The sequence below is a fragment of the Pseudorca crassidens genome, chromosome 5 (genome assembly GCF_039906515.1).
Source record: "Pseudorca crassidens isolate mPseCra1 chromosome 5, mPseCra1.hap1, whole genome shotgun sequence".
Lineage (NCBI taxonomy): Eukaryota > Metazoa > Chordata > Mammalia > Artiodactyla > Delphinidae > Pseudorca > Pseudorca crassidens.
Window position 1 is genome coordinate 64,105,348 of NC_090300.1, and position 24,366 is coordinate 64,129,713.

The 24,366-nt window shown below is 36.5% G+C and overlaps 1 protein-coding gene and 1 pseudogene across 1 annotated transcript in view; both read left to right on the plus strand.

The window, feature by feature from the left end:
* The window catches only part of SOX2 (SRY-box transcription factor 2), a 592,096-nt gene that overhangs the window by 281,324 nt on the left and 286,406 nt on the right, over positions 1–24,366 (plus strand). The gene's annotated exons all lie outside the window — the stretch shown is intronic.
* Positions 2,344–3,679, plus strand: LOC137224946 (actin-related protein 10-like; annotated as a pseudogene).

Consider the following 24,366-nt stretch of genomic DNA (forward strand, 5'->3'; position numbering starts at 1 on the left):
GTCAAATAGCTGTTTTGCTTCTGTGGGTTCCTAAGGTATTCTCTGACCTTGTTAATGACTGCTCACAGAGCAGATGCACGGGTATTCAACCTAATCCCACAGAGTTATTTTGCCAGTTATTGCTTGAATACCAGGCTACTGTCCCCCTGTTGGTACCTACAACTCTTCGTCATTTCGTGTAGAGTTCATCATCTATGTAAAGCTCTTAAATGATACAGTTAAAGAAGTCAGGTGTCTAGGGTTTAGCATTTCCAAGTCATAGGTTATTGCTCTTTCTCTATAGACATGTGACTGGTGCATGTTGATTAGAGAATAGTGATAAACTAGATAAAACCATGTACTTAAAGTGGCAGTTATTGTGATTACATTACTTGGGGTTTGATTGAAGAAGAAACCTCTTAGTAAGACCCTGAACTGCTGACAAAAATACAGCAATGAAGTCAAAACACTGGCAGCTCACTGCATAAAAGTAAGTAATAATATACAGCAAGGTTTCTCAGCCTCAGAACTATTGACTTTTTAGAATGGGTCATACTTTGTTGTGATGGGCGGATCTGTGCATTATGGAATGTTCAGCAGCATCCCTGTTCCTCTACCCAATAGATGTCAGTAGTTCACCCTCTCCCAATTGTAACAATTAAAAATGTCTCCAGACATTGCCAGTTGTCTTGTGGGGGCAAAATTATCTTCACTTGAGAACCATTGGTATAGAGCTTTCCAATACGAAAAGCACTTTGATCTTCTCAATAATTCTGTTAGAGATTTTCTTAATCCTTATTTTACAAAAGAGGAAGCCGAGGCTCAGAAAAGTAAAGTTACTTGCCTAAAGTCTCACAAGTAGTATGTGATGGAGATGGAATTCAAGCTCAGACAGGTCTTCTGAAGCCATATTGGGTGTTCTCTTTATTACACAAGTAAAAAAAAGATATTGTATCATTCTGAATTGGACTACATCTACTTTCTTCCTCTGTTTCTTCTTCTGTTCTGTTGGGTTTCCTGGGCTTTACATTAATAGAATTGAACCAGAATTATTCTCAATGTCCGAAGGGGCACTTAATGTTCAGTCTTTTAGTAGGACATCAGTTTTGCACTTGGTCTTTAGTCGCAGTAGCCCCAGCATTTGATATGTTGACCAGAGTAAATCAGGTTACTGTTGAGAGCTGTATAACTTTTTTTAGAAATCATCTTAGATTTTAGTAAGATGAAGGAACAGTTTTACTTCAGTAAGGTTGTAGATCTAGATTTCTCTTCAACTTAAACTTTCTTAATGCTTCAAGTCCACATTAACGATTCACTTTCAAAGGTTGGTTGATTTAAAAATGGATTTTTTTATGTCAAAATTTCTGGCCAGTCAAGAAGAGAAAAATTTAAAAAATATCCTCAGGTGCAAATAAAGAAATTCCTTTAAGAACCAACTTCATACTGGTCTGTATTGGCACACTGAGACATATTCCATGACGACTGAGTACCAAGGCTAGTATTCAAATATTTATGCTTCACCAAAATGAAACCTTTCTCACAATACCAGAAATAAAATGCAGCACCTCTTTGTCATCAGACAAAATAATTTAGTCAAATAAATGGTCAGTAGCCTCTAAGATTTGTTTAAGTTCAAAGGTTCATTCATGATAGAACCTGTATTTAGGCCTACAGTACGGCAAGACAACACTGTAGTAACAGAATTGTGATCTACTCATCGAACATTTCAATAAAGAGACTGAGGAGACTGTTCTGATTTCCTCTGTTAAAAAGGAAGATGGGGCTTCCCTGGTGGCGCCGTGGTTGAGAGTCCGCCTGCCAATGCAGGGGACACGGGTTTGTGCTCCAGTCCGGGAAGATCCCACATGCCGCGGAGCAGCTGGGCCTGTGAGCCATGGCCGCTGAGCCTGCGTGTCTGGAGCCTGTGCTCGGCAACGGGAGAGGCCACAACAGTGAGAGGCCCGCGTACCGCAAAAAAATAAAAAATAAATAAAAAGGAAGATGGATGGTATGAACCTGCCAGTCACACAAAGAAAGCATAGAGCTTCTGCTTTCAGATGCTAGTGGCATTTATAAGGCATATAAGGCATACAGAATAACAGCAGTTTGGTGGTTTCTCAAAATGTTAAACATAGAATTGCTATATGACCCAGCAGTTCCCCTCCTGGATATATATCCAAAAGAACTGAAAACAGCGATTCAAACAAATACTTGTATGCAAAAGTTCATAACAGCATTATTCACAATAGACAAAAGGTGGGAAAAATCCAAGTATCCATCAACAGATGAACGGATAAACAAAACGTGGCATATACAAATAATGGAATATTATTTAGCCATAAAAAAGGAATGATGGGTCCCCCGAGAGCCGAGGGCTGTTGGCAGCCGAGGTCTGTCAGTGCCTGTCTCCTTACTGGCTTGTTTACTACCATGCCGCTGTACGAGGGCCTGGGGAGTGGCAGAGAGAAAACGGCGGTCATGATAGACCTGGGAGAGGCTTTTACCAAGTGTGGATTTGCTGGAGAAACTGGTCCAAGATGCATAATTCCTAGTGTGATAAAAAAAAAAGCTGGCATGCCTAAGCCTATCAAAGTTGTACAATATAATATCAATACAGAAGAATTATATTCCTACCTAAAGGAATTCATCCACATACTGTATTTCAGGCATCTATTGGTGAATCCCAGAGATCGCAGAGTTGTGGTTATTGAGTCGGTATTATGTCCTTCCCACTTCAGAGAGACACTCACTCGTGTTCTTTTCAAGTATTTTGAGGTTCCATCTGTCTTGCTTGCTCCAAGTCATCTAATGGCTCTTCTTAAACTTGGGATAAACTCTGCCATGGTCCTGGATTGTGGATATAGGGAAAGCTTGGTGTTACCTATATATGAAGGAATCCCAGTACTAAATTGTTGGGGAGCACTTCCCCAGGAGGAAAAGCTCTTCACAAGAAGTTGGAAACTCAACTATTGGAACAATGTACTGTTGACACAGGGGCTGCTAAAGAACAGAGCCTTCCCTCTGTGATGGGTTCAATTCAAGAAGGTATCTTGGAGGACATTAAAGTGCACACTTGCTTTGTTAGTGATCTGAAGCATGGACTAAAAATCCAAGCAGCAAAATTTAATATTGATGGGAATACTGAGAGTCCCTCACCACCCCCAAATGTTGACTACCCATTAGATGGAGAGAAGATTTTACATGTCCTTGGATCAATCAGAGATTCGGTTGTGGAAATCCTTTTTGAGCAAGATAATGAAGAGAAATCAGTTGCCACTTTAATATTGGATTCCCTTATGCAGTGCCCAATAGACACTAGGAAGCAACTAGCAGAGAATTTGGTAGTCATAGGTGGCACGTCTATGTTGCCAGGATTCCTCCACAGACTACTTGCAGAAATAAGGTATTTGGTAGAAAAACCAAAATATAAAAAACACTTAGCACCAAGACATTCTGAATGCATACTCCACCTGCAAAGACTAATTGTGTAGCCTGGTTGGGAGGAGCTATTTTTGGAGCACTGCAAGACATACTTGGGAGCTGTTCACTCTCAAAGGAGTATTATAACAAGACAGGCCATATACCTGATCGGTGTTCTCTTAATAACCCACCTTTGGAAATGATATTTGATGTCGGGAAGGCTCAACCACCTGTGATGAAGAGAGCATTTTCCACTGAGAAATGAAAGTTTGATTAAAGTTCAACTTTGCTTCATTTCAAACATCTCATCAATTACAAGCAAACGGTAGAAAGTATATACGATGGTATTAGAGACAACTTTAGTAGAAGTGAAAGCGTTTCTGTAATCATACTTCACATTAGTATTTAACCATTTTGCCTTTGGTGTAATGGTAGAATGGTAGCTGATGCTTACTGAAATCAGTTGTATTTATATCAATAAAATATAGAAAAGTTAATTTTGGAAGTTTGTAACATAGTTCATTTTTCAAAAAGAATAAAAACATTGTCCCTCCACAATTCACATAATCTGTCCTGGGCACAGGAGACTACATTAATTTCATTGTGTTCAACAATTATTGTATTTAAAGAATAATGTAACCATTTTCAGTTATTTCAAATATTAACATGGGTCTATGTCTTAAAATCCTTTTGTTTTGATGTTTGTGTCCATGTTATAATAATGCTACTTTTGGGCTGAGAATGTTGGGTAGCATAGTTAAGCATTTGGTAAGGAAAATGGGGAAATGTTCACTTTTTAACTTTAAAAGACCTATAATAACAAACCAAAAATTAAGAAAATGGGAATAGGAACATACATATCGATAATTACCTTAAATGTAAATGGATTAATTGCTCCCACCAAAAGACACAGACTGGCTGAATGGATACAAAAACAAGACCCATATATATGCTGTCTACAAGAGACCCACTTCAGACCTAGAGGCACATACAGACTGAAAGTGAGGGGATGGAAAAAGATATTCCATGCAAATGGAAACCAAAAGAAAGCTGGAGTAGCAATTCTCATATCAGACAAAATAGACTTTAAAACAAAGACTATTAGAAGAGACAAAGAATGACACTACATAATGATCAAGGGATCTATCCAAGAAGAAGATATAACAATTGTAAATATTTATGCACCCAACATAGGAGCACCTCAATACATAAGGCAAATACTAACAGCCATAAAAGGGGAAATTGACAGTAACACATTCATAGTAGGGGACTTTAACACCCCACTTTCACCAGTGGACAGATAATCCAAAATGAAAATACATAAGGAAACACAAGCTTTAAATGATACATTAAACAAGATGGACTTAATTGATATTTATAGGACATTCCATCCAAAAACAACAGGATACACTTTTTTCTCAAGTGCTCATGGAACATTCCCCAGGATAGATCATATCCTGGGTCACAAATCAAGCCTTGGTACATTTAAGAAAATTGAAATTGTATCAAGTATCTTTTCCGACCATATACTATGAGACTAGATATCAATTACAGGAAAAGATCTGTAAAAAATACAAACACGTGGAGACTAAACAATACAGTACTTAATAACGAAGTGATCACTGAAGAAATCAAAGAGGAAATCAAAAAATACCTAGAAACAAATGACAATGGGAGACACGATGACTCAAAACCTATGGGATGCAGCAAAAGCAGTTCTAAGAGGGAAGTTTATAGCAATACAATCCTACCTTAAGAAACAGGAAACATCTCGAATAAACATCCTAACCTTGCACCTAAAGCAATTAGAGAAAGAAGAACCAAAAAACCCCAAAGTTAGCAGGAAAGAAATCATAAAGATCAGATCAGAAATAAATGAAAAAGAAATGAAGGAAACGATAGCAAAGATCAATAAAACTAAAAGCTGGTTCCTTGAGAACATAAACAAAATTGATAAACCATTAGCCAGACTCATCAAGAAAAAAAGGGAGAAGACTCAAATCAATAGAATTAGAAATGAAAAAGAAGTAACAACTGACACTGCAGAAATACAAAAGATCATGAGAGATTACTACAAGCAACTCTATGCCAATAAATTGGACAACCTGGAAGAAATGGACAAATTCTTAGAAATGCACAACCTGCCAAGACTGAATCAGGAAGAAACAGAAAATATGAACAGACCAATCACAAGCACTGAAATTAGAAATGTGATTAAAAATCTTCCAACAACAAAAGCCCAGGACCAGATGGCTTCACAGGTGAATTCTATCAAACATTTAGAGAAGAGCTAACACCTATCCTTCTCAAACTCTTCCAAAGTATAGCAGAGGGAGGAACACTCTCAAACTCATTCTGTGAGGCCACCATCACCCTGATAGAAAAACCAGACAAGGATGTCACAAAGAAAGAAAACTACAGGCCAATATCACTGATGAACATAGATGCAAAACTCCTCAACAAAATTCTAGCAAACAGAATCCAATAGCACATTAAACGGATCATACATCATGATCAAGTGGGGTTTATTCCAGGAATGCAAGGATTCTTCAATATACGCAAATCAATCAATGTGATACACCATATTAACAAATTGAAGGAGAAAAACCATATGGTCATCTCAATAGATGCAGAGAAAGCTTTCAACAAAATTCAACACCCATTTATGATAAAAACCCTGCAGGAAGTAGGCATAGAGGGAACTTTCCTCAACATAATAAAGGCCATATATGACAAACCCACAGCCAACATCGTCCTCAATGGTGAAAAACTGAAAGCATTTCCGCTAAGATCAGGAACAAGACAAGGTTGCCCACTCTCACCATTCTTATTCAACATAGTTTTGGAAGTCTTAGCCACAGCAATCAGAGAAGAAAAGGAAATAAAAGGAATCCAAATCAGAAAAGAAGAAGTAAAGCTATCACTGTTTGCAGATGACATGATACTGTACATAGAGAATCCCAAGGATGCTACCAGAAAACTACTAGAGCTAACCAATGAATTTGGTAAAGTAGCAGGATACAAAATTAATGCACAGAAATCTCTGGCATTCCTATACACTAATGACGAAAAATCTGAAACTGAAATCAAGAAAACACTCGCATTTACCATTGCAACAAAAAGAATAAAATATCTAGGAATAAACCTACCTAAGGAGACAAAAGACCTGTATGCAGAAAATTATAAGACGATGATGAAAGAAATTGAACATGATACAAATAGATGGAGAGATATACCGTGTTCTTGGATTGGAAGAATCAACATTGTGAAAATGACTCTACTACCCAAAGCAATCTATAGATTCAATGCAATCCCTATCAAACTACCACTGCCATTTTTCACAGAACTAGAACAAAAAATTTCACAATTTGTATGGAAACACAAAAGACCCCGAACAGCCAAAGCAATCTTGAGAACGAAAAACGGAGCTGGAGGAATCAGGCTCTCTGACTTCAGACTCTACTACAAAGCTACAGTAATCAAGACAGTATGGTACTGGCACAAAAACAGAAAGATAGATCAATAGAACAGGATAGAAAGCCCAGAGATAAACCCACGCACATATGGTCACCTTATCTTTGATAAAGGAGGCAGGAATGTACAGTGGAGAAAGGACAGCCTCTTCGGTAAGTGGTGCTGGGAAAAGTGGACAGGTACATGTAAAAGTATGAGATTAGATCACTCCCTAACACCATACACAAAAATAAGCTCAAAATGGGTGAAAGACCTAAATGTAAGGCTAGAAACTATCAAACTCTTAGAGGAAAACATAGGTAGAACAGTCTATGACATAAATCACAGCAAGATCGTTTTTGACCCACCTCCTAGAGAAATGGAAATAAAAACAAAAATAAACAAATGGGACCTAATGAAACTTCAAAGCTTTTGCACAGCAAAGGAAACCATAAACAAGACCAAAAGACAACCCTCAGAATGGGAGAAAATATTTGCAAATGAAGCAACTGACAAAGGATTAATCTCCAAAATTTATAAGCAGCTCATGCAGCTCAATAACAAAAAAACAAACAACCCAATACAAAAATGGGCAGAAATCCTAAATAGACATTTCTCCAAAGAAGATATACAGACTGCCAACGAACACATGAAAGAATGCTCTACATCATTAATCAGTAGAGAAATGCAAATCAAAACTACAATGAGATATCATCTCACACTAGTCAGAATGGCCATCATCAAAAAATCTAGTAACAATAAATGCTGGAGAGGGTGTGGAGAAAAGGGAGCCCTCCTACACTGTTGGTGGGAATGTAAATTGGTACAGCCTCTATAGAGAACAGTATGGAGATTCCTTAAACAACTAAAAATAGAGATACCATACGACGCAGCAATCCTACTCCTGGGCATATATCCAGAGAAAACCATAATTCAAAATGATACGTGCACCCCAATGTTCATTGCAGCACTGTTTACAATAGCCAGGATATGGAAGCAACCTAGATGCCCATCGGCAGAGGAATGGATAAAGAAGATGTGGTACATAAATAGAAAAAAAAGAAAAAAGGAATGATGTTCTGATACATGCTAGAACATGAATATATCTTAGAAACATGCTTAGTGAAAATAAGCCAGACACCAAAAGGCAAATATTGTTTGATTCCTTGCATATATAGAAGTGTCTGGAATAGGTAAATTCATAGAGACAGAAAGTAGATTAGAGGTTACCAGGGACTAGGGGAGGAAAGAAGGGGGACTTATTTCTTAATGGGTACAAAGTTTATGTTTGGGATGATGAAAAACTTTTGGAACTAGGTAGTAGTGATGGTTGCACAACGTTCTGAATATAATTAATGCCAATGAATTAAACACTTAAACATGGTGAACATGGCAAATTTTATGTATATTTACCACAAAAAAAACTAAAGGAAATATTTTCTTATGTGATGGATTAAAGGCTGAAATCCCTAGTGCACAAACTGATTTGAAAACCATAAGGAGGGGCTTCCCTGGTGGCACAGTGGTTGGGAGTCCGCCTGCTGATGCAGGGAACGTGGGTTCGTGCCCCGGTTCGGGAAGATCCCACATGCTGCGGAGCGGCTACGCCCATGAGCCATGGCCGCTGAGCCTGCGCGTCTGGAGCCTGTGCTCTGCAACGGGAGAGGCCACAACAGTGAGAGGCCCACGTACCACCAAAAAAAAAAAAAACCATAAGCAATAGCTCAATATCTCATCAAAAAATGGACAAAGGAAACAAATAGGCAATTTACAGAAGAAATCTTAATGACCAATAAATATATAAAAATATGGCAATATGATCATACTTGCTTGCAATAAAATAAAGAAAAATAAGATGTAAGTGGGGTGTACAAGTCCCCAACAATATTGTATTGCTGTCAATTTCTCCTATGAAAAAAAGGAGGTAGTGGGCACTATGAAATCAAAAGATACAGAGTGGATGAGTGGATTAAAAAACAGGGCCCAGCTATATGCTGCCTACAAGAGACTCACTTCAGAAGTAAGGACACATAGAGACTGAAAAATGAAGGGATGGAAAAAGATACTCTGTGCAAATGGAAACAAAACGAAAGCTGGTTTAGTCATCTCATATCAGGCAAAATAGACCTTAAAACAAAGATTATAATGAAAAACAAAGAAGGGTGTTACCTAATGATAAAGGAGTCAATCCATCAAGATATAACATTTATAAATATATATGCACCCAACTTAGGAACACCAAAAAATATAAAACAAATATTAAAAGACCTAAAGGGAGAAATTGACAGCAATACAATATTGCTGGGGACTTGTACACCCCACTTACATCAATGGCTAGATCATCCAGACAGAAAATCAATAAGGACACATCAGCCTTAACTGATAGCACCTTAAATGACATGTTAGACCAAATAAACTTAAGAGATATATACAGAATATTTCATCCAAAAGCGGCAGAATACACATTCTTCTCAAATGTACATGGAACATTCTCTGGGATAGAGCATAAGATAGGCCACGAAAGTCTCAATAAATTTTATTTTATTTTTTAAATATTTATTTGGTTGCACCAGGTCTTAGTTGTGGCAGGCAGGCTCCTTAGTTGTGGCTTGCGGGCTCCTTAGTTGTGGCTCGCCAGCTCCTTAGTTGCGGTATGCAGGCTCCTTAGTCGTGGCATGCGAACTCTTAGTTGTTGCATGCATGTGGGATCTAGTTCCCTGACCAGGGATTGAACCCAGGCCCCCTGTATTGGGAGCATGGAATCTTATCCACTGTACCACCAGGGAAGTCCCTCAATAAATTTTAAAAGACTGAAATTCTATCAAGCATCACCTCTAAACCACAATGGTATGAAACTAGATATCAATTACAAAAATAAAACTGGAAAAATCACAAATGTGTGGAGATTAAACAACATGCTACTAAATAAGCAATGTATCATTAAAGAATCCAAAAAGAAATTTTAAAATACAGATAGACAAATGAAGACAGAAATAAAATATACCAAAGTTGATGGGATGCAGCAAAAGTGGTTCTAAAAAGGAAGTGTATATCAATACAGGCCTAACTCAAGAAACAAGAAAAATCTCAAACAATCTAACTTCACACCTAGAGGTACTAGAAAAAGAAGAACAAATGAAGTCCAAAATTAGTGGAAGAAAGGAAATGCTAAAGATCAGAGTAGAAAAAATGAAATAGAGACTAAAAAAGGAAGAGAAAAGATCAAAGAAACTATGCTGGTTCTTTGAAAAGATAAACCAAAGTGACCAACCTTAGCGATACTGACCAAAATAAAAAGAGGGCTCAAGTAAACAAAATATGAAAGGAAAGAGAAGTTACAACTGATACCAAAGAAATATGAAGGATCATGAGACTACTGTGAACAATCTTATGCCAACAAATTGGACAACCTAGAATAAAAATCGATAAATTTCTTGAAACATACAATCTTCCAAGACTGAATCATAAAAAAAAAATAGAAAATCTGAATAGACTGACTACTAGTAAAAAGATTGAATCAGTACTCAAAAACCCTCCAACAACCAAAAGTCCAGGACCAGACGGTTTCACTGCTGAATTCTACCAAACACTCCAAGAAGACTTACTACCTGTCCTTCAAAAACTGTTCCAAAAGTTTAAAGAGGAAGGAACACTTCCAAACTTCTTTTATAAGGCCAGTATTATTCTGATACTAAAACCAGACAATGACACCACAAAAAAAGAAAATCACAGGTCAATATCCATAATGAACATAGATACAAAAATCCTCAACAAAAAATTAACTTACCAAATTCAATAATACATTAGGACATATATCGTGATCAAGTAGGATTTATTCCAGGGTAGCAAGTATGGTTCAGTATCCACAAATCAATCAACATGATAAACCACATTAACAAAATAAAGGATAAAAATCATTTGATTATCTCAATAGATGCAGAAAAGCATTTGACAAAATTCAGCATCTGTCTATGATAAAAACTCTTAACAAAGTATATACACAGGGAACATACTTCAGGTAATAAAGGCCATATATGAGAAACCCACAGGTAACATCATGTGAAAAGCTGAAGCCTCTTCCTCTGAGATTAGGCACAAAACAGGATGCCCAGTATTGTTACTTTTATTAAACATTGTATTGGCACAGCAATTAGGAAAAAGAAATATAGTGAAATTGGAAAGAAAGAAGTAAAACTGTCACTATTTGCAAATGACAAGATACTTTATATAGAATACTCTAAAGACTCCACCAAAAAACTGTTAGAACTAATAAACAAATTCAGTAATGTTGCAGGATACAAAATCAATATACAAAAATTTGTTGCATTTTTGTACACTAACAATGAACTATCCAAAAGAAAAATTAAGAAAATCATCCCATTTACAATTGCATCAGAAAGAATAAAATGCCTAGAAATAAATTTAACCAATGATATGAAAGACTTGTACACTGAAAACTATAAGACACTGATGAAATTGAAGAAGAGGTACAGCTTCAAGTGAAGTGACACTGAGATGAAACAAACAGAAAATTGTGGAGGTTTTGTTGGGAGGAAGGTGGAATCAAGATGGTGGAGTAGGAAGACCCTGAGTTCACCTTCCCCCACAAACACATCAAACTATATAGAGAGCAGTTCTCTCTGAGAATGACAGGAAGACTAGCAGAACAGCTCTACAACCAAGATTATAAAGAAAGAACCACATGGAGTCTGGTAGGAGAGGAGGAGTGATCTAGTCAAGACACACAACCCTGGTGGGTGACCCAGAAAAGGAGGGGGATACCACAGTCTCTGGGATCCTCCCTAGGGGTGAGGGGCTCAAGCCCCATATTGGGTACCTCGGTCATGGAATCCAGCACTGGGAAGATTAGCCCCCCTTGCTGATTCGAAAACCAGTGGAGCTTACCAGAGGGCTATGGGAAATTGAGACTCTGGTCTTCAAAAGCACACACACAGAATTGCTTGCTCCCAGTCCAGTGCAGAGGCAGCAGACTGAAAACTGCCTAGTGCCCTGGCCAGCTTCCAGGACCACCCCAACATCCCTCCCTCACCTCCTCAGCCTGCACTGGGCTCCTGCTCTTGCACTTTTGCTCCACTCTACTCCCAGCCAGGTGGAGAACACCATGGCATACACTAGGGAGAAGCAAAACTAGCTCAGAACTGTGGCTCCAGCCCCATGGGCCCTGGCCCCGCCCCCAACCAACATAGAGATCACCACCACCCTGGAAAGAAGGCCAACTCCCCGAGGGCTCCTGATATAGCCCCTCAGGCCCCATCCATGCCCCCAACAGGGTAGCAACTATCATCTTGCCTGGGAGAAGCCCTGGCTTGTACCAGTCTCCAGTTCTAGCCTCTCTGACTCCAGCCCTATCCTCCAACAAGGTGACATCCACCAGCACGCCCTGAGAGAAGAATAGAGGGACACAGTGGGAACTTCAGCAAAGAACTAGAAAATATAAAAAAAGAACCAATCAGAACTGAGAATATAATAACTGAAATGAAGAATACACTGGAAGGAATTAACAGCAGATTAGGTGACATGGAAGACTGCATAAGCTACCTGTAAGAAAGAATAGTGGAAATTACTCAATCAGAACACTAAAAAAGTAATAAGGATAGTTTAAGGGACCTCTGGGACAACATCAAGCATACTAACATTCAAATTATAGGGGTCCCAGAAGGACAAGAAAGAGAGAAAGGGCCAGAAAAATGTATTTGATGAAATTATGACTGAAAACATTCTTAATCTGAAGACGGAAATAGATATCCAGGTACAGGAATCACAGAGAGTCCCAAACAAGATGAACCCAAAGAGACCCATACCAAGACATATCATAATTAAAGTGGCAAAAGTTAAAAATAAAGTGAGAATTCTAAAGGCAGCAAGAGAAAAACAAAGAGTCACATATAAGGGAACCCCCATAAGGCTATCAAGTGATTTTTTTCTGTAGAAATTTTTCAGGTCAGAAGGGAGTGGCAAGATAAATTTAAACTGCTAAAAGGAAAAAACTTACAACCAAGGATACTCTACCCAGCAAGGCTATCATTCAGTTTGAAGGAGAAATGAGAAGCACAGTCTGTTCAGATTTTCTATTTATTCCAGATTCAGTCTTGGAAGACTGTGTGTTTCTAGGAATTTATCCATTTCTTCTAGTTGTCCAATTGTTGCCATATAGCTCTTCATAATATTCTCTTATGGTTGTTTGTATTTCTGTGATATTGATTGTAATGGCTCTTTCATTTTTAATTGTGTTTACTTGGGCCTTCTATTTTTCTTGATGAGTCTGGCTAAAGTTTTATCATTTCAAAAAACCAGCTCTTAGGATTTTCATTGATCTTTTCTATTGTTTTTTTTAAATCTCTATTTTATTTCCACTCTGATATTTATTATTTCCTTCCTTCTGCTGACTTTAGGCTTTGCTCTTTTTCTGATTCCCTTAAATGTAAAGGTAGGTTGTCTATTTGAGATTTTTCTTGTTTCTTGAGGTAGATCTGTACCACTATAAATTTCCCTGTTGGAACTGCTTTTGCTATGTCTGAGGGATTTTGGAAAGTTATGTTTCTATTTTCATTTGTCTCAAAGTATTTTTTCATTTCCTCTTTTATTTCTTCATTGATCCATTGGTTTTTAAGTAGCATGTTGTTTGGTCTCCACGGGTTTGTGTTTTTCCATTTTTCTTCCTGTAATTGATTTCTAGTTTCACACTATTGTGGTCAGAAAAGATGCTTGATATAATTCAATCTTCTTAAATTTGTTAAGACTTGTTTTGTGGCCTAGCATGTGATCTATTCTGGATAAGGTTCCATGTGCACGTGAAAATAATGTGTAATCTGCTATTTTTGGTTGGAATGTTTTATAGCTATCCTAAGTCCATCTGGTTTAATGTGTCCACTATTTCCTTATCAATTTTCTGTCTTGATCTATCCATTGATTTAAGTGGTGTATTATTATTGTATTACTGTCAATTTCTCCCATTATGTCTGTTAATATTTGCTTTATATATTTAGGTGCTCCCATATTACGTGCATATGTTTCTTGAATGTTATATCCTCCGCTTGGATTGATCCCTTTATCATTATATAAAGTCCTTCTTTGTCTTTTGTTGTAGTCTTTGTTTTAAATTCTATTTTGTCTGATATGAGTACTGCTATCCCCAGCTTTTTTTCTCTTTTCATTTACATGGAATATCTTTTTCCATTCCTTCAGTCTGTGTGTGTCTTTAGCTCTGGGTTGAGTTTTGAGGTAAGCAGCATATAGATGAGTCTTTTTTTTTTATCCATACATCAGCATACTTAATAATGAAAAGCTGAAAGATTTTCCTCTAAGATCAGGAACAAGGCAAGGATGCCCATCTCACTACTTTTATTCAAGATAGTATTGGAAGTCCTAGCCACAGCAATCAGACAAGAAAAAGAAATAAAAGACATCCAAATTAGAAAGAAAGAAGTAAAACTGTCACTATTTGAAGATAACATGATACTATATATATAGGAAACCCTAAAGACTCTACCAAAAACTACTAGAACTAATAAATGAATTCAGTAAAGTTTCAGGATACAAAATTAATATACAAAAATCTATTGCATTTCTATATACCAATAATGTACTATCAGAAAGTGAAATTAAGAAAACAAGCCCATTTACCATTACACCAAAAATAATAAAATTTCTAGGAATAAATTTAGCCAGGGAAGTGAAAGACTTGTACTCTGAAGACTATAGGACATGATGAAAGAAATTGAAGACAAAACAAAAAATTGAAGATATTCTTGGCTCATGGATTTATGAATTAATATTGTTAAAATGTCAGTACTACCCAAACTAATCTACAGATTCAGTGCAATCCCTTTGAAAAGTCCATTGGCATTTTTAACAGAACTAGAAGAAATAAGTCTAAAATGTGTATGGAATCACAAAAATCCCCAAATAGCCAAAGCAATCTTGAGAAAGAAGAACAGAGCTGGAGGCATCATGCTCCTTGATTTTAAGTATACTACAAAGCTGTAGTAATCAAAGAGTACGTTACTGGCACAAAAACAGACACAATAGAGCAGAATAGAGAGCTCAGAAATAAACCCATGCACATATGGTCAATTCATCTATGACAAAAGTAACAAGAATGAAGAATGGGGAAAAGACAGTCTCTTCAATAAGTGGCATTGGAAAAATTGGACAGCTACATGTAAAAGAATAAAATTGACCATTTTCTCACACTATATACAAAAATAAACTCAAAATGGGATAAAGATTAAATACAAGACCTGAAACCACAAAACCCCTAGGAGAAAACATAGGCTGTATGCTCTTTGAAATCAATCTTAGCAATATTTTTTTGGATATGACTTTTCTTGCAAGGGCAACAAAAGTAAAAATAAGTAAATGGGGACACAAACTAAAAAGCTGTTGCACAGTGAAGGAAACCATTACTAAAACGAAAAGGCAGCCTACTGAATGGGAGAAGATATTTGCAAATGATATATCTGATAAGGAATTAATATGCAAAACATACAAAGAATTCATACAACTAAACATTAAAAAAAACACACACACAAACAACCCAATTTAAAAATGGGTAGAGGACCTGAATAGGCATCTTTCCAAAGAAGACATCCAGATGGCCAACAGACACATGAAAAGATGCTCAATATCACTAATGATGAGGGAAATACAAATCAAAAACACAATGAGATATCAACTCACACCTGTCAGAATGACTATTGTCAAAGAGATAAGAAATAACAAGTGTTAGGACGTAGAGAAAAGGGAATCCCAGTACACTCTTGGTGGGAATGTATATTGGTGCAGCCACTGTGGAAAAGAGTATGGATGTTCCCCAAAAAGTTAAAAATAGACCTACCATACTATCTAGCAATTCCACTCCTGTATATTTATCTGTAGAAAATGGAAACACTATTTTGAAACAGTATATGCACCCTAGTGTTCATAGGAACATTATTTACAGCGGCCAAGATATGGAAGCAACCTAAGTGTTCATCAACAGATGAATAGATAAAGAAGATGTGGCATGTATATAGAGTAGAATATTACTCAGCCAAAATTTCATCCTTTTTTATGGCTGAGTATGGTTAGCAGGGAAGAGAAGGCTGGGGTGAGAGGCAAAATAGATGAAAGAGATTAAGAGGTATAAAATACTAGGTATAAAATAAATAAGTTACAAGGATGTAATGTTCAGCACAGGGAATATAGTCAATATTTTATAATTTTATATGGAATATAATCTGTAAAAATATTAAATTATTATGTTTTAACACTTGAAACTAATATAATATTGTAAGTCAACCATACTTCAGTTTAAAAATTATCACAGGGGAGTTCCCTTGTGGTCCAGTGGTTAGAACTTGGCACTTCTGCTGCCGTGGCCCCCAGTTCAATCCCTGGTTGGGGAACTAAGATCCCACAAGCCACACAGTGTAGCCAAAAAAAAAAAAAAAAAAAAAAAAATTATCACAGGGAAAAAGTTGGAAAAACAATTGAAGAAGACACAAATAAACTGAAAAACATTCCATGCTCATGGATTAGAAAAATTGATATTGTTAAAATGTCCATACTTCCAATGGCATTTTTCACAGAAATAGAACAAACAATTCTAACATTTGTGTGAAATCACAAAAGATCCTGAATAGCCAAAGAAATCTTGAAAAAGAAGAAAAAGCTGGAGACATCATGCTCCATGATTTCAAACTATATTACAAAGTTGTAGTAATCAAAACAGTATGGTAGTGGCATTAAAAAAAGAAACATAGATCAATGGAACAGAACAGAGAGCCTAGAAATATAGCCACACACATATGCTCAATTATTTACAACAGAGGAGGCAAGAATATACAATGGGAAAAGGACAGTCTCTTCAATAAATGATGTTGGTAAATAGTATAGCCACATGCAAAAGAATGAAATAGACTACTATCTTACACTAAGCACAAAAATTAACTCAAATGGATTAAAGACTTGAATCTAAGGCCTGAAACCATAAAATTCCTATAAGAAAACATTGGCCTTGAACTCCTTGACTTCAGTCTTTGTGATGATTCCTTGGATCTAACTCCATAGGCAAGGGCAACAGGCAGTAAAATAAACAAATGGGACTACCTTAAACTAAAAAGCTTCTGTAGAGTGAAAGAAAGTGTCAACAAAATGAAAAGGCAACCTACTGAATGGAAGAGGATGTTTGCAAATCATATATCCAATGAGGGGTTAATATCTAAAAATATACAAAGAACTCATACAACTCAGTAACAAAAAGCAAACAACCCAATTAAAAAATGGGCAGAGGATTTGTAGACATTTTTCCAAAGAAGACATACAAATGGCCCAACAGGCACATGAAAAGATGCTCAACATTACTAATCATCAGAGAAATGCCAATCAAAATCACAATGAGATAGCACCTGACACCTATTAGAATGGCTATTATCAAAAAGACAAGAAATAATGTGTTGCTGAGAATGTGGAAAAAAGAGGACCATTGTGCACTGTTGGTGAGAATGTAAATTGGTATAGCTCTAGTAAAACAGTCTGAAGTTTCCTCAAAAACTAAAAATTGAACTATACTATATGATCCAGCAATTTCAGTTCTGGGTATTCAAAAAGATATTTTCACCCCTAAGTTCACTGCAGCATTATTCACAATAGTCAAGATATGAAAACAACCTGTGTCCCATCTATGGATGATTGGATAAAGAAGATGTGGCATATATATACATACAATGGAATACCACTCAGCCATAATAAAGAATGAGATCTTGCAATTTGCGGCAACATGGATGGACCTTGAGTGTGTTATGCTAAGTGAGTATAAATATAAATAAATCAGGCAGAGTAAGGCAAATAGTGTGTGATTTTACTTATATGTGGAAAATGAAAAACAAAACAAATGAAGAAAACAAAATAAAACTCGATACAGAAAACAGCATAGTGGTTGCCAGAAGGTAGGACAGTTGGAGGTGGGGCTGGGGAGAATTGGTAACAGAGGTACAGTCTTTCATTCATAAAATAATAATGTCATAGGGATGTAATGTACAGCATGGTGACCATAGTCAATAATATTATATTGCATATTTTATAACTTTGTATGGTTTCAGAGGGTAACTTACCTGTGATCATTTCACAGTATATACAAATATGGAAACATTATGTTGTATACATGAAACTAATGTTTTATGTCAATTATACTTTAATTTTTTTTAAAAAAAGATACCATAGGAAGGACTATTTCTTCTCTTTTGTATCTTCTACAATAATCTAATAAAGAGATAGGCAAATGGTGATATTTCTTTACAGGAGAACTTTGCACTATGTTTGTGATTAAATCAATCACATTTATTCCTTAGGTTAAAATAATGTGCAAATCACATTTATTTCTCTTTACTGTCTTTCAGTTCACGAACTGAATGTGATAATTTCACTGTTTCAGAGGATAAAATAGCCCAAGACTCATAGAAGAAATTTAGAAGAATTAGAGTTACTTACAAAAAAAAAAAAGACTGGGGTCAGGGGTAATGACAATACACTTTTAAAATTCAACAAGGCAGAATCACTAATCTTCAATGAGGTCAGGTTGAGGAGAGAAGAAAAATGTGGTTTAGAAAAGAACACTTTGGAAGAGGATGAATGATTTAAGCACTGAGTTGGGTTCCTCTCGGTGACAATAATGCATCCTTTCTTGGAATTTTTAACAAAAGCAACTTGAGCAGGGCAGAGACAGGGTCTTTTATTTTTGCATCAGCAGTGGCTAGATGTACTGCAACCCAACGGGGATGAGGGAGGACAGTGGGTCCCCAGGCCCTGTGCTCACCAAAGGCCTCCTGTAGGCTAATATGTTTCATCACAGAGATATCCAGACAGGTCAGAGAGAAGGAAACTATATTGCCCTGGTACCAGTCATGCCACCTGGAGTGCACTGCAAATTGACAGTTTTATAAATATAATTTTTATATTGACAATCATATAACATTGTATTTTGTGTGTGTTTATAGCACTAATGTGTTAGGCATTAGTGCTATAAATATAGCATTTTACATGCTATATTTTAAATGGAAAACACCCTTGGTTACTCTGCTTTAAAGCATTTTAACAAACCAGGAGTTTCAAAATATGAAAGGGCCTGGGCTGTGTCTGATCTCTGAGAGGCATTTATCATGGATTAACAAATTAGAAATGCTGAAAACCCCCTTACAGAGTTTGTTGATTTGCAGATTATTTACCTGGATATGTAATTGAGCAATACTGTGACTGGTCTGCTAGTTGTGATTATGGGGGTCTCCCAGGGGATCATATTAATACCAAAATTACTTAGCTTTTTATTAATCAGTTATGGGCTGCTTTATTTAAGGGATGCAGGGAGTTTGCAGCAGTGGAAAATCCACTGGGGCTTTAAAATTTCTTATTAAATCTTCTGTAGGTTTTTTCCAAAATGTCGTTAATAACAGAGTTCTATGACATGATAAGAAAGCAAAGTATACCATTTGTAATTCTAAAAGAAAATTACAGGTAACTTAACTCCAAAAGCAGTAATAATTAGAATAGCAAGGGGTACTGAGATAGAGTGAATTAAATCCTATGGGCATCTTGTGGTTGTTTTGGAGAAATCATTACCTACTTTAATCATTTGGATTATATGTACTGAGAATACACTCATGATTAGGGGTTTGATAGATGTATAATTTGACTCTGGGTGTCAATAGGCTCACAACTCTAGATAGCAAATATTGCCAGTTACTGATGATGCCTGAATAACAAAGTGGAAAAATCTTACAAGTTGTAACTTGGACCTCATCAATACATTTGCTATATTTATTAGGTTATGCTAATAAACTCCTTTATGAGAAGAATCATCACTTATTTCTCTTAGGAAGTTCATTTAATTTTCTCCTTTATTATTTTTTTTTAATTTAAAAATTGTTTCCGGTCCAAATGGACTGAGATATAGAACATTCAAACTGGTACTTTTGTTTGCTTGCTTGTTTTCCTTAAAAAGACTAGTCTTTCCTGTTGGTTAATCTCAATGTAACAAGAAATAGTGCATTGGTCCAGTGGTTCACACAACTTTGTTAACAGTATAACTGTATACTGATTAGACCATCCAAGACACATAGTGGGTAAAGCCTGGTACTGGGGAGAAAATCAGAGAGACTCATTCATGTAATAGATATGCTTTGAACCTCATATGTGCCAGATATGATACCAGATGCCCTGGGTATGTCCTCTTCCCTGTTATGTGGCCAACACCAGAAGTTGCTGAACTCAACTCTCAGCCCTCACTGGGGAAGCCACAAATTTAGGAATGCCTTTATTGGGTTTGAAGTTAATTAAGATTAAGTAGATGACCAAAATATTTTTTCTCTCATGAATTTCCAAAACCTTAAACCGTATCAGAAAAACAATTTTAAACCCAAAAACTAGATGCTGGTTCAGCAGCAATACCAAAGAAACAGGTAAGATTTGACCCATCATTTGCATGACTCGGCCTTGCTCACCTCACCCTAATTCAGGCCTGGGCGACATGTTTCCAGCCCAACAACCTCTAGCAACCATTCTGTCCCCCTCCTCTGACAGATGGGGGTTGGGTTGGGTGAGGTCCCAGGAGCCTGAGCTAGATGGGGACTTATCACCTGCAGATGCAATATTATCCCACCCAGGGAAATACTAATAGCTGGGTCCTAAGAGAATGGTAGGTCAGAGGCAGAATAAACAGGCCATGCTGGGGGATTTTTCCAAATGGAATTCAAGGTAGAAAGGCAGCCGAAGGATAAAGTTAAAGGGACAAAGACAAATGTTGCTGCTGAATGAGGATGTGGGGAGATGAGCCTGTAATAATTCCTGAGTCGTCTGTGGACATCCTCGTGGCCTTTTCTTATCCATTTTCCATAGCTGTTATGAGAGCTCCCGGAGCTTTGAAAGTGATGGCCAGAGGCAAACCATTTATCTGTTTTGGCATTTCTAATTATCTGACAACACACACCAACAAATTTATGTACTTTCCCCATTATACCAACCTTATACTACTTTTTATTCAGCCTTGAGGGAAGTAAGCTCAAGATACTGGCCATGTGCTCTCCTTTCTGGAAGACCAATAGTGTGAGACACCCGGCGAGGAGGACACTCACAATTGGGTTGAGCATGGCTTTTAGTAATGTCCTGCACTGGACCAGGCAGTTCCATACCCGAGGCTCAAAAAGGCTGAATGAGTTATTCAAGAAACCGGTAGATTTGAACGAGCCCAACCCAGGAAGGCTGTTAAGGAACAGTTTGAAAGCTTGAAGTGTCAGCAAGATTAGCAGACTCTCAAACAACCAAAATGTATTTCTCCTATGTGTTTCCTCCACCACCATCATCACCACCAAATTCACAGGGCACATTTCCCAAGGATAGTTTGTTTAATGAGCTAGTCAATCTGAAAACAAAAGCCCCTTTTGGGAGTTTCGATTGCTAGGAAGTTTTCTGCTCTGAAAACTGAGGAAGTTGATGCTGCAGAATCTGAATCTACCTCATTCGGTTTCTGCATAAGAGATTAGGTAGAAGTTAGAAATGAGAGAGAGAGAAGAAAAAGGAATATTTTTAATACTTGCATTTGTTTAATTTCTTAGGAGAATTAATAGACTATTCTTTTAGAAGAAGTAAATTAACTTTATACACTGTTTAAGGAATATTGTGTATGTAAGATCAAATGAGGGGAAAGGATAGTTTTGCCAAAGGCAACTGTTATCAAGGTTCTGAAATTAATTGGATGCTTTAATTGAGGTAGATTACTAGCTAATGCTTGCTTGAATGCAGTAATTCTCCTATTAAATTATCTTTGAATAATTACCTGAAATTTCTCAGCTGCAGGGACTGATGGCTATTTAATTGCACAGCAATGTTGCTATATAATTACTTAACAAGGTGTCCTGTAATAGTTTAATTCACTTTTGACTGAAAAAAGTGGATGATAAAGTAACTACAAATACCTATTTCATAAAAAATAAATCTCTGTAGTTTTTTCCTTCAGATTATTTGATATTTGAAAGTAAATGAAATTATTTCTAAATTTTTTATTTATAATTCAAGTGTTGATGATTTTTAAAATAGACTAGAGCCTCTCTAACACATAACACATTAGATAACATTTCAAAGGGTTGGAATTGTCATTTTTAATTTTTGCTTATCATGAGCAGTTTATGTTATTAAATGCCCAGGAAACCACTCTTTTCTCTTCATTTTTATTGCATATTTTATCTAAGGTTTTCAAATTAGGTATGTAATCATTAAATGAATAATTAAATATTATTTAAATGTGCCCATATGTCACGTGACAGTAGTATGACAGAAAATTAAATTAATTGCCTGAAATTATTTTGCAAACAATCTGCGAAGCATGTAGTTTCCACCAAGACATCAATTTACTAGCATTTAGAATATTGCTACAAACGTTATTGAAATACCAATAACAAGTATCATCTGACTTATCAGGTTAATCTAATTGACCTCTATAACAGTCTTAATTTGACACAAAAGTAAAAAAGCAAAGGACACAATATATTTTGACAATTTTTCTTTCTTATATAACTTGGTGATATAAAAACTAATAAAATCTTAAGAAGGCACAGCTGATTGGGATGTTGACTGAAAAAGCAAATTAACATTAGTGTATTTCCAGTCTTGCACATTAAATATATTTCCAAGATTTGTCCTAATGATTTAACATTGTATAAGTGACCTTTCTACTAGAATAACATGTTCGTTAAGCTTGACAAAACTAGAATTGAACACTGTTTTAATAAATTAGGAGAATGGGTCACATTAACAAGATGAGGTTTGAGATTCAAGGCAATTTCATTCACATACAGAAGATGGGCAGGAATGGTCTTTTCCAGTATGGCAGAAACAGTACTGAGTCATTGTGGAAAATAGCTAAATGTGAGACTTCACATTAGACCTTTTTTTTAAGCAAAACTAATACTGAAATACATAGATGAGAATGCAGAATATAGGTCTCACTATCTTAAGCACTGGTTGGTAAAGAACTGGTGATGCCAAAGTCAATTTCCAATTGTTTTAAAATCAAAGTTCATAGATATAATATATGCATCACACATATTATTAAATCCTTAAGTATCTGCAAGGTATTTGTCCTTTATGGCTCAAATATGAACAGTTTAATTCTACTTATGATAAAATTTTTGAATCAGGTGAAAATATGGCACAGAATACCACTTGTGAGTATTGTGCTAGGAATATAAGAAATGCAGATGATCCAAACTTTGATGAAATCGTCCTCATATATTGTAGCTATAGATGGATCCATTGCCTGAGAAGTACAGCACACAGGGAAATGTACACCGTGATTTGTGCAAGGGATGCATACTCCAACAACCTGGCCCCATGGAAGTATGCAAAATGAATTGCGTAGCTAGGAAAAACCATATAACAACCGCTGTATCTTTGAGATCTTTAAGATTAAAATGGAGTTTTAAAATTATGTTGAATGAGAAAGCAAAGCCAAGGTGTTTGGTCATTTCAACCTTTTGGCCTTAACAGTACTTCAAAACCAAAGCCAAACAGAAATGCTTGCTATAGAGTCTGTGAGAAAGAAGGAAAGAGTTGATACAGAGTAAAGAAGGAATTTGATGGGATGGCAATGGTGGAGATGGAAGTGAGGAAGACGCAGAACATGAAAGGATATTCTTAGTGATTCCCAAGAGGTTGTGTACCCCAAGATGAAATTCTTTGGTTGCTTATGAACACTGCAATTGTGGTCACTCTTTTGTGGGCCATATCACTCTTACATACTGCTGGTATTGTGGAGAGGATGCCAAAAGGCAGCAGGATTCTGTCTCAAACCTGTGAATGAAAGGAAAAGTGATAAAGTACTGTTTTTGGAAACCCTCTCCACAATGCAGACACCAGGCCAAGCCTGTCGTGGGCATGTATTTATGGCGCACCCTCCCAGGAACCTGTCCCACTGGTGTGTGGGGACAAGGCAATCATGGCACAAGTCAGTGGGCCCATTTGCACTGTGTACACTCTAGTAATTAATTTTTCTCTTTAATTATAATACTGTGGCAACTATAACAGATAGACAGTCTCAGAGTTTTTCTGTACATGCTACAATTTTTTTATTTCTCCAAGTAGCAATTGTGGATAAGTCTTTTTTTTTCATTTAGGAAATATGTTCTTCACCAGAAAATACAGTACCATTATCTTTTTTTTAAAGGTCTTAATTTTGTTTATTTAAAATTGAGCTCTGTTCCCGTCACATGATTTAATCAGTGGGAGTGGTAGTCTAATACCACTGTTATGTTTGACCTCAGAATCGACAATGTTCGCTTTCAAAAATAGAAGTGGTCCTTGAATAAAATGAATAGTCTGATTTATTAAGAATGGACTTCATTTTCTTGTATGGCTTTTCCTCAAATGGAAATATGTATCTCAGAAGTAATTATACAGGAAATCTTCCCTCAACTCACATATCCGCTCACCCCTAAAATAAAATAAAACGAAATTTCTTCATGTGGT